The following is a 13,313-nucleotide window of genomic DNA, read 5'->3' on the forward strand; positions in this document are numbered from 1 at the left end:
AAGCACGCTTAACTTTGAAATTCTTTTCGAGTGATCACCAGTACAGAACACTCGTATTATTGATATATCTACATCTATTAATTCATTTAAATGCTATATACTCACTCATATAATTATAATCTTTGAATATGTGGAGATAATACCTGAAATATGTTGTTAATTAGTGAGCGAGTTCGTTTCGGTCCTTATTTTTATTGTCGGTAAAATATTTAATTAATATTTAATAATTAATTAATTAATTTTTTTTTAAAACATTAATACACCAAAAGTGTTTTAATTTGGTTATTATAATGTGATTTGAATTTATTTGTTTATGTTAAATGCAATCATCATCATCATTGCCATAAATATATAAAACATATATAGTTTTAATAATTAAAGCACTTGAAATATATAGTTCAATAAAACATAAATTTGAAAAGAAAGTGCAAATGTAATTTTGTTTGAAAACATAAATATATAGTTTTAATAATTCTAAGCATCATCATCATCATCATCGGCATCAGGCCCTGGAGGTGGCTGAGCATTATACATCCTCATAAACGCCTCCAATTGAGCCATGCGGTCCTGCATCTGTTGGCGTGCTGCTTGCTCTGCCGCCATGCGGTCCTCCATCTGTTGGCGTTGTGCTTGCTCTGCCGCCAATCGCTCCTCCAGCGTGGAGATTCAGTGTCTCATAAAGCTGCTGAGACACCGCAGAACTGCCCGTGCTGCAGATAGACCCCCTACTAGCCTGACTCTGCCCGGCACTCCCGACGCCGTAGATCCGTGACCTATCCGGATGCACCACCTCCAAATACACCTCGTCTAGCCGCTCCTGTCGTCCTGTGGCAGCGGCCAGTCGATGAACCTCGGCCTAATTCATACATAACAATGCATAATTGTTAGAAAATAAATACATTCACTAAATATTTGAATAAACTTAAACACTTACGTCAATTCTAGCATCTCTCTCCGACGTATAACTTCCGTCGGCGTACATGTGGAGGCGGAGGAAGGTGGCATAGTTCGGTGCATCCTGGGGAGTACCAGGATCCAAGCTCTGTAGATGCATTTATATAAGATAAATAAGTTATATTAGTCAATATATTAATTTAATTTATATACTTAATTATTTGTTAATTACATACCATATACTGCTGCAGGATACGAGTCGACTGGGACCCGCCCACGTGCCTACTGATCCCTGTACCCTCCCCATCGGGCTCGGACATCCGGTTGGCATGTGCTCGATTTGAAACAGCCTCAACCTCGGGCTGATGCCAGTAATCCCGGAGTCCAGTCCAAAAATCGGGAGTCATCCAGACGGGCCTAGACATCTCTCTCCCTTGGCGGATACACTGCTTGAGATCTGTCTTGTAGTCGCTCATCATGTCGGAGTACCTTTTGCGGCCTTTTGTCTCCCACATTTTCCTCACGTCACGCTCATCATCGGGCTGCCACATAAACTCTTTCTGTTGAAAGAAAGAGAATTAATTTAATATCAAACATTTTAACAATTTAATATGATATATTTATATGTATTATAAATTTAATTGTACCTGTAATTCATCAAAAAATTTATCCTTCATCGCCGGGGGCGTCAACTTCCATGTGTACCCGCCTGGGTTATCAAACATCTTAAATGTGCGCGTGCAAGCTTTGGACAGGCCAGTGGGCTCCAACAAAACACTGTGTACAAGTAATTTTATCACTTAATCATGGTGTACGAGAAACAGTAATTTTAACTAAAATACTTACCCAGTCGTAGGATGCCTCTGAAATACCGTCCTCCCATCAGGTGCCTTAACCTCTCTCTCTCTGATAGCGGCAGCTGTAGGGCCCCTAGGCCTTCTAGCCCGTGAACTACTAGAAGCCTGGGGAGTCTCGGGAGTCCCAGAAATATGCGTCCCAGACCCATCAGATGTATCTGCTGTAGCTTCTGGCGCATTAACGCCAGATCGCCTCCCAAATCCCAAGAAACCTCGAGAGGTAGACATGATGCATGTTGCATACAATTAAATTAACAAATATATAGCGAAACATAACATTAACAGTAACTAACAAACATAACAAATTTGCAATCAAATTCAACCAAAATGTGCATTTACATTTATTCATAAGCATCACTACTATCATCATCACTATCGTTAGATGTCAACGGGGAATCATCGTCTTCTGCTTCATCGTCATCTTCAATCTCAACGACTCCACCGAGGGGATGAAGGAGAAGTGGTTGTTCAATGCCTACACTTGTGTGAGTAGGCATAATAGTAACCACTTCTTCTTGAAATGGTTGATCTAATGTTGATGTAGATGCTGCAGTAGACACTTCAACCTTTGATCTTGCGTTGACTTTGCATGCTGACCACCAATTTTTCTTTGATTGGTTCGTACTGGGATAGGGACAGTAAAACACTTGAACTACTTGACTCGCCAAAACAAAGGGATCATACTTCTTATATCTTCGTGTGTGGTTCAGTGAAACTAACTTGAAGTCTGTATCAATAGAAGTTCCCTGAGCCGACAAGTCAAACCATTCACAGTTGAACAAGACTGTTTGCTTAATTGGATACCCCGGATACTCCAGCACGCAAACCTCTTGCAGACGCCCATAAAAGTCTAGCACATCTCTATCACTACCATAGACCGAGCCTTTTATGCAAACGCCACTGTTCACAGTCGCACTCTCTCTATCATGATCAGTTGTGTGAAACCTGTAGCCATTCATGAGATAGCCGAAGTATGTTTCAATCTCCCTTAATGGTCCAGCTGCAAGCGACCTAATATAAGGGTTCAACTCGTCGTTACAAGGACGACAAACCTGTTTCACACAAATATCATTTAAGCTTGCTAGCCAATTTTAGAGTAAGTAAATGTATATTTAACATAAATTTATCGTCTCTTACGTAATGGTTAAACCACACAATAAACTCGTTGTGAAACGCGACTTCAAACTCTGCATCAGTCATGTAAGGATTTGCATATCGTTTTTCCTCCTCGAAGATCCTTGGATACAAAGAATCAAATAAATATGTTAACACCTATATATGATGAACACTTCTTATACGTAAATTGAACGAGAATACTCACTTGCTATATGTCTCTGCAACCTCTGCACAATTGCTCAAAATATACATGTGTGCAGCAAGCCATTCGCGCTCATCCATGTATCTCTTCGTCCCTCGGCCAAGTGAACGCCCAATAGGTTTGAATATGGCGAGACAAAGAGGATCATCATTTTCAGCAACGGGCATCTCAATATTGCGAGGCAAAGTTGTCCACTTTGTAGATATTTGATCTTCAAAGTAAAACGAAGAGAAGGTTGACATTTCTGCAAGTAAGTATGCATTGGCGATGGACGCCTCAACCTTGACTTTGTTTTTTATATGATTTTTTAATGTCCTCAAATATCTTTCAAAAGGATACATCCACCGATATTGCACTGGACCAGCCAATCGTGCCTCATCTGCCAAATGAACTGGTAGGTGCTCCATTGAATCAAATAAACTAGGAGGGAAGATACGCTCAAGTTTGCAAAGAGTAACAGCTATCTTCTCACTCAGTATTCTCATGTCATATATGGCCACGTTGCGGGATGTTAATTCTCTGAAGAAGAAACTTAACTCTGTAATTGCCTCCCGAACATTCTTAGGAAGAAGTTCTTTAAATGCAACAGGCAGAAGGATTTGCATGAACACGTGACAGTCGTGACTTTTCATGTTGTGCATCTTCAGGGCGTTCATGTCAACGCATCTACTAATATTTGACACGTACCCATCGGGAAACTTAAGACTCTTGATCCATTGAAGTAAGATCTTCTTCTCTTCCCTGTCAAGCGTATAACATGCTTTCGGATACCCTCGAGTTCCATCCACTTTCTTCAACTCTTTCCGCTTGCAGAAGGTGTTCAATTCTTCTCTAGATTTTTCTGTATCTTTTGTCTTCCCCTTCACATTCAGGACAGTATTAAACACGTTATCAAACACATTTTTCTCAATGTGCATGACATCCAGATTATGTCGAATCAAAAGATGTCTCCAATAGGGTAGATCCCAAAATATGCTTTTCTTTTTCCACCTTACATCTTGATATTTGGCGAGTTGAGCGTTCCTGCCATCGAAGTCTTCGGTAACCTTCACGAAGCCTAACCCCTCGATTTGATTCAAGATTTGTATTCCTGATCTTTGTTCTGGTGGACCAACATTGCATGTCTTATTCCTCAAGAATGAAGTTTTGTTTCTCCTAAACACATGGTTAGGAGGTAAGAACTTCCGATGATTATCAAACCACGATTGTTTTCCACTCATCGGCAAAGTGAATGCTTCTGTATTCTCCATGCAATGTGGACATGCCAATTTCCCAGCTGTACCCCACCCAGACAACATAGCGTACGCTGGAAAATCACTGATAGTCCATATCAGAGCTGCTCGCATCTGGAAATTTTGCTTCAACGATATGTCGTAAGTGTTCACACCAACCTCCCACAGAGATTTTAACTCGTGTATCAATGGCTGTAAGAATACGTCCAACTTCATCTTTGGGTTTGATGGGCCAGGCACGAGGACTGTGAGGAACATGAATTGTTCTTTCATGCACAACCACGGAGGCAGGTTATACGGCGTGATAATAACTGGCCAAGAAGAATATTGACGCCCTGATTGTGCAAATGGGGCAAAACCATCTGTAGAGAGGCCCAATCTCACATTTCTGATCTCCTCGGCGAATCCATGAAAGACTGAATTTAAATGTTTCCATGCCGGAGAGTCGGCCGGGTGGCGCATTATCACATCGTCTGTGGAGGTCGCATGCCACCGCATATGTTCAGCAGTTGCAGGAGATGCAAACAATCTCTGCAATCGGGGCGTCAAGGGAAAATAGTGCATCTGTTTGGCGGGCACTTGTTTCTTTCTGCGACTCCCAGATGCACGCAAGTTGTCCTTATATCGTGATTGGTCACAGAACATACAACTATGTAGCTCACTAGTTTCCCCCCAATACAACATGCAGTTATTAACACAGCAATCGATCTTCTCTACTGGCAAACCCAAACCACGTAGATTTCTTTTCGTACTATAGAAGTCTTCTGGACAGTTGTTACCCTCTGGTAAAGCAGCTTTCATCATCGAAGACATCTGATTGTAAGTCCTCTCTGACATGTGGCTTTCAGTCTTTATGCTCATGAATTGAGTCATCCAACTTAATTGTGTGTACGTGTCACATCCTGCGTACAATGGAGTATCCGCTGCATCCAACATGTTATAAATCTGTTGAGCGTCATTATTGGGCGGCTGCTCCAGATTTGGAGGATCTTGATAATTACTAGGCCCAGCATGGTCATGCACCATCCTTTCGTAGTTATTGTATAATCCATCATCCTCATTCATTATAGCATGTTCTCTCGGCATAGACAGCGGTGCTTCCCCGTGACAAACCCAAACTTTGTAATTCAGGACAAATCCACGCCTACTAACATGTTTTCTGACTGTAGGTACATCTAAATACGCTTGATTCTTGCACTTCTTACACGGGCACCTAATGTTACCTTGTCCATCTGTGTACGCCGTTTGATTGAACGCCCACTCAAGGAAAAACTCAAGCCCCGTTTCAAATGCGGTACGATCATTGTATCTCGCGTACATCCACGTACGATTATCACTCATTCTTGCAAATTCTAATTGAAAAAAACAAATAAAATATAATAAATTACTTGAAATCTAACAAAATTTCGACAGCATAACCCCACTATCCTAACTACCAAGTGCTCGACTCTACCAGCAACTATAGTGACCATAGTGGTCCTAATTTACTAAGCCTATACTAGGTCTACCCGGCCCCCCAATGTCGAAGCAATAATACAATACAAATAAAAGCAATAAAAATCATGGTAATTAAATTAAAAACAATCATTTGTTGGGAGAAGATCCTTAAGAAATAATCAATTTCTATCCCAAAGGGAGAAGATCCTTAAGAAATTGAGTAAATCTATCCCACAATATTATCCAACATATATAAATTATTCTAACAAACAACTTAAACTAAATTATATTGATTAAAATTAATATAATTTAAAATTAATCATGCTTCATAATTTAAAAACTAAACTAACAACATATACTAATTGATTAATATAATTTAAAATTAATCATGCTTCAATTGATATAATTTAAAATTATTCATGCTTCATATAATTTATTTATAAACAAAGCCAATTATAAATTAATTATTAAACTATATATAACAAATAAATCTATTTAATTAACATATAAATACATAAATAATTAAATAAATAATTAAACAAGAGAGCGTACGGTGGTGGTTTCCGGCGGGTGTCGTGAAGAAAGCGGCGAAACGAAATCGTCGAACTAAAATAAATTAATAATATAAGTCAAAATTTAAAAATTATATATATATATATATAGAGAGAGAGAGAGAGGGAGAGAGAGAGAGAAAGAGAGTTACCTGGGCGGCTGGGCACGGCGGCGGTCGGCGGCGGCTGTCGGCGGCGGTGGTCGGCTGGTGGAAGCAGCAGGCAGCAGCAGCAGGGGCGAAGCGGCGGGGTGGGGGGATTGTTCTGCGCAAAAGTGAAAAAAGGAGGTTACGCGTGCCCTAATATTGGCCATTACCGACGGCAAGTGCCGCCGCTAGCTAGCGACGGCATAAACGCCGTCGGTAATTGTGTTAATTTAATGTTTTATTATATATTCGAAACTTACCGGCGGCGTCGCCGTCGCTAGTTAACGGCGGCAAGTTTGCCGTCGGTAACGAGCCGGTAATTTCGAAAGCTCGGGTCGCTTGGAATGCCGCCGTCGTGCCGCCGTTAATTACCGACGGCAAAATCGCCGCCGGTAATTACGCGTTTTTTTGTAGTGTGTGGAGAATAAAGAATTCGTAAAATAAAAACGAACAGATCTATAATTTTGTTGAACAAATCAATGTACCGCATGAACGACAATTTGCCCTGGGTTCGAATCCTGCTAGTGGCGAGTTTTTCTCTATTTTTACTAAATACGTCTGTTCATTACTTATGTTGATCTGTTCGTAAAATATATAAATTTGTTCATGATGAATAAAAAGATAATTCTCTGTTGAACTCAACTCAATATATATATATATATATATATATATATATATATATATATATATATATATAAATAGTCAACGAGATGATCTCCGTCCCAAGTGCATTTTTACTTTTAATGTAGTTAATTAATATTTAAATAAAACAATATTAGATTATAATTATGGATTAACAAATTTAAATTTTGAACAATTAAACCTTTTAATTATTAATTAATAGTAAAAGATAATTAACATTAACAACCCTAGTACCCTATCCCCTAATTACAGCATGCATGCAAGTGTATTTCTTAATCCTTTTTTATCTAAATTTATTTTTGTTGTTGTTTTATTTGATACCTTGGGTTTACTGTTTACTAGAAATAGAAAGATATATGAGTTAAAGCTCAAGGCCCAATTAGTTAGTCCTCTTTAATCAATTGAGCCCATTAAGCCCAACAAAGATGCAGTAGAATTCAACTCCTTTGTTTCAAAACGAGAGGGTTTAATCCAAGTGGGCCTTTTTAGTTTATTTCAAATTTGTAGGTTAGGTATTCAATTAAATTATCTTCTACTGCATAATATAGTGAATTTCTGTCATATGAGTATATGACAGCCTTTGGCTGCCAAAGGTCTCAGATTTCTGTGATTCTGTCCATCACCTCGTGATCTTTTAAAAATATTTATTTCTTCCCCCCACCCCCACCCCCACCCCCACCCCCCAAAAAAAGTGTGGATATAGTTGTTGGGTTGAAACACCTATTATATAATATATGAGATAAAGTGTGATATATTTAGTTGAAATATTTGTTATGCAAAGTTAATAGTGGTTAGGGTTGTCTAATTGATTATCGGGTTTTCGATAATTCGTTAATCGAATCGAAATTCCCGGGTTTAGGTATCCAATAACCGAATTTTTTGGTTATCGGTTCGGTTTCGGGTATCATTTTTAGAAAAATTTCGGGTATCGGTTAACCCAATAACCGAAACGGGTTAACCGAAATAACCGAAAGTTATTTAATAAATTATTTAATATATATTTTATATACATTTTAATTATTAATTCATTAATTTATTTATTTTTAAATAAAAAAATCGATTCTTAGGTAAAATAAAATTATGATATATTTAAAGTATAAGAATGAGCTTTAGTCTAGTGGATAAGTTGCTTTGTATATTTTTTGGAGACTAGGGTTCAAATCTTTTATCTAGCAAATTATTTGAATTTTAATTTTTTAAATAGGTATTTCGGCTACCCAAAATAACCGAATCGGGTAACCGAAGCGGTTATTGGGTAACCGAACACTTAAAACGGTTCGGGAACAGTTAGTGAAATATGGCAATTTCGGGTTCGGGTAACCGAACCCGAACCGATCGACAGCCCTAATAGTGGTTATACTATCCCCAAGGGGTCACCGAGCGATGCAACCTCCTGTGTGTGAACAGTGAGGTCCCGAATTCAAACTCCACTGTTCCCCCTCTCCAATTCCCCCAAGTTAAAAAAAAAAATAGTGGTTATACTTATTATTTGTATTATGTATACCATATCTCCATATGGTATATAAAATCACTCAAATATGTATATAATATTTTCGATCTTTTAATTTATGAAAAAGTTGTGTGTTTGATACCAAACAAAATATTAGAATGTCATGAGTATATTATACACCTTAATGACCGTATCAGACAAGTCTAAGAGAATATTTGCTCATTTTGAAATTATATATAGAGATAACTTATTACTACCGAATTCACTTAATTTTACTATTAAGACACGAGACGGAACGTAATTGACCTAGAAAATCGTGTGTGCAGCTTATCGAGCGAATAGCAATTTTGCAATATAAGTCTCGAATCCACTGTGTCAAAGGTCCATAATTACAACTTTCGTGATAGCTATTAGCTAGGTCATAATTGTAAATGTTAAGACTATTATTGGTGGTGGTGGTGTCACATTTCTTTTATTTTTTGAGATATAGGATCAATTTTCAGTCTCACTTTTTTCTCCCATATATACATATATGCAGACATACTAATAGCTAGACCTCAAGAAATAGATATTACGATTATTATTTTATTTTTTGAGGCAAAAACTTTGCATTAATTAATCAACAAGTAGGTTTTTAGTACATTTCACTGAAAATTTGAAGTATTTTATTGAAATCATGTTAATGACCATTCATTGGTCCCATCATTTGACTTTAATTTTGTCCTTATTTTAGAGATTATTTTAGAAATATGTTTATAACGTGGAGTCGAAATGCACATGCATGTATATATACAAAGATGCATTCTACGTTTGATCTTGTGGTCCTTAAACAAATACTCTCTCCATCCCACGAATCTTGATATGTTTGATTTCGACACGAAAATTATGGAATTATAGATTAGTGTCTTAAATGTATAGTTAATAAAGTATAAAAGTGATAAAGTATAATAGAGAAAATAATAATTATTACCTTATTTAGAAATGTGTCAAGATTCGTGGGACGGCCCAAAAAGAAATACGTGTCAAGATTCGTGGGACGGAGGAAGTACTAGTTATACACGACGCAGTTTTTCTGAAATAATATAATATTTGGTGAAAGTAGTGTTTTTGTGGTTTGATAAAATTATATAAGACAGTTTCTAAATATTTAAGTCTGTTATTACACTAACAAATTACAAATGTTCTTAAATATTCGAACTACGACTCTCTGGGTTCAGCTTTTGAACGTGTATTTAATAAAGGGTTAAGTACCAAATTTCCCCTATCGATGGCGTCCCTATCGCGTACAGGACCCTATAGTCAGGGTAAGAGCTGTTTACTACCTCAACGTGGCAAAATCGCACCAACACTACAAGAAAATGCGGCTCTAACGACCGAAATTTCGGTCGTTAAAATCCAAAAATCGGTCGTTAATATTTTTAACGACCGTTTTTTTCGGTCGTTGTTTGCATCGTCGCCCGAGTTTTAACGACCGTTTTTTCGGTTGTTAAATTTAACGTCCGATTTTTTATTTTTAACGACAGAAATTTCGGTCGTTAAAAAGAGAAAAAAAATAAAAAATATAAATAAAAAAATTGTTTTTTTTTTATTTTTTTTAAATAACGACCGAAATTCTATTTTTAACGACCGAATTTTCGGTCGTTAAAAATTAATTAAAAAAAATCGAAAAAAATATATATATATTTTTTATATCTTTGTATCCCACAAGTATTTTTAGTGTATTTCTAATGTATTTTGACATTAATTGCATACCATTTGACGAACTTCCCAATAGGTCACTCATCTTACTTGTGCTCTAAGTCAAGCACGCTTAACCTTGAAGTTCCTTTCGAGTAGTCACCAATAGAGAACACTCGTATTATTGATATATATAGTACCTATTAATTCATTTAAACTCTAATTCAATATAAAATATCATTAATCATTCATAACCTTATAATATGTCGAGATAATAACTAAGATTTGTGGTGTCGGCGAAACATTGACGATAAATATACGATCGAATTTAAAATAATAAAAAATAATATTATCGTAATTAAAAAAGAAAAGAAAATATGAGTATGAAAAATAACAATCAAATATACAACAAAATCAATATTAAATCAAATAATCAATATTAATAAAATTAATATTTGAAAAATAATTTTATTATTTTAAAATAATAAAATTATTATTATTTTGAAAATAATGAATCTAATAATTTAGAAAATCTAATAAGTCTAATAATTTATTATAATAAGTCTAATAATTTATTATAATAAATCTAATAATTTATTATTATTTGCAAATAATATCACATTTTTTATTAATAATCAATATTATCTATTTTTATAGAATAATATTATGAAAATAACAATCATTTTCAAAATATTCTCTATAATTTGAAAAAAATAATTAAATAGGAAACTAATAAAAAATAATTAAATATATATATATATATATATATATTTATATATAATCAAAAAATAAAAATAAATAAAAATAAAAACGAAATTTAAATTTTTTAAAATTGAAAAAACAAAATTAACGTTCGATTATTCGGTCGTTCGATTATTCGGTCGTTAATAAATAAAATAAATAAATAAATAAATAAAAATATAAAAAAAATATAAAAAAATAAAAAAAAATAAAAATAATTTTAACGACCGAAAAATTCGGTCTTTAAAAAAATAATTTAAAAAAATATTTTTTTTATTTAAAAAATAAAAAATAAATAAAAAAATTAAAAAATAATATTAACGATTTAAAAAAAATTATTATTATTTTTTTTAAAATATTTTTTTAATAAAAAAAATAAAAATATATATATTAACGACCGAATTTTCGGTCGTTAAAATTAAAAAAATAATTAAAATATAAAAAAATAATTTTTACGGCCGAAAATTCGGTCGTTAAAAAAAATTAAATATTAAAATATTAAAAAAATAATTAGCGACCGAATTTTCGGTCGTTAAAAAATAAAAATAAATAAAAAATAAAATCGATCGTTAAACGGTCGTAAATCGGTCGTTAAGGCCGCAAAATTAACGACCGAAATTTTCGATCGTTAATTTCGGTCGTTAAACGCGTGTTTTCTTGTAGTGCAAATACCCCCCCTCCCCTGCGTTTTAACAGCGATTAACACTGTTAGAAAGAGTTAAGTACTAAATTCCCCTCTACCGGGGGGGTATTTGGTGTGATTTTGCCACGTTGATGAAGTAAACAACTCTTACCCTGACTATAGAGTCATGTACGCGATATGGACGCCATCGATAGGGAGGAATTTGGTACTTAACCCTTTAATAAATAGATGATTGAATTAAAACTTGAACAAATCACAAATTTAAAATAGTGCTAATATATATATATATATATATATATATATATATAGGGCTAATATATATGTAGGCGATTAGAAATGACAACCGTAGGAAATCTATTTTCTTAACATAAATTTAGTACTTTATTTTCTCTTATATCTCATAAACTACCACCATAATCAACAAACTTAATCTATACATTACATAAAATCAAAGCCTAATTTATTAATTTTATTCCTGCATGTATTTCAAGTTAATTAATGTAGAAAAGAACAACCTAGCTATGCATTTAATTTGATATTGTTGTTTTGTTATAGCTATTAGCTAGCAAGTGAGAAATATAAATAGATTTAAAACAATTTTATTTTAAAAAAATCCCAACATTAGAACTAAATATATTAAAACCGACCACAATTTCTATTCAACGCCAATATAACTAAATTACTACTATTTTAAAAGATGTTGTAACTACCAGAATCTTGGTCAGTTTTTTGGTAAATGTGAACATAGAAGTGCAGCAATATTAGTAGACACATAAATCATAATCATTCCAATTAATTAGACTATTTTACATTCTTTTGGGACATGAAATGCTGTTATTACGTTGACTTTTATAATTTGATGACATATTTTTGGACGGTGTTATAGACTTACATATTGTTAGGAAAACGAAATAAAGCGTAAAGATTTGTAAACCCTTTTAAAATATAAATTACTAATCCACAAATTTTAAGTAAAATATATACGAATTCGTTGTGGGAAATATATGAATAAATAATTTTAATCTTCGTTTCTTATGAATTCAAATTCAAGGATCAAGACTATAAATTTATCCAACAAAATTATAAAACAATAAGAAGCCGAGACCTAAGAGACCTATAACACACATATTTTTATTACTTTCTCCATACTTATAAAAACAGTTCGGATCTTCTATCCCACATTCCCACTCCATGTCTCAACCTAATACTACGTCGTTTTGGCCATAAGAAGTGCGTCCCTTTTAATCAAATAAAATATGCAGATAAGTGATAATCAATAATAATCCAACTCTAGATTTCTTCTCCAACAGCCCAATACTATGTCACAGCTCGGCTCGTTCAAGCCGTGAATGTTCATCTTTCTCTTTTCTTCTCCAACGCGAATTTTTATTTTTCTCTTTCCTTTAACAGATCGAATACATATCCTTATTTCTTTGGGAATTTTGTATCTCCACCGAAAGAGTTTTCTTAAAAGAAGAGAAATACATCGTTAACCCAATCTGCAAAAAAAACCATTTTCCCCTTCTGCAAACATTGAAGCAAATTCCGTGTAGAAAATGAATTTCTCTTGATTTTGTGGAGAGAGAAATTTTTTTAAATGTAAAGATATGAATTCAATTTGATATAGGAGAGAGAAAGGGGATTTGCGGCTTGATCCGATTTACAAATTTTGAAGATTAAAAGTGGGCAAAAATATTACTCCCTCCGTCCCAATAAAAATGGCCA

This window comes from Salvia miltiorrhiza, unplaced genomic scaffold (genome assembly GCF_028751815.1).
Source record: "Salvia miltiorrhiza cultivar Shanhuang (shh) unplaced genomic scaffold, IMPLAD_Smil_shh original_scaffold_326, whole genome shotgun sequence".
NCBI classification, from domain to species: domain Eukaryota; kingdom Viridiplantae; phylum Streptophyta; class Magnoliopsida; order Lamiales; family Lamiaceae; genus Salvia; species Salvia miltiorrhiza.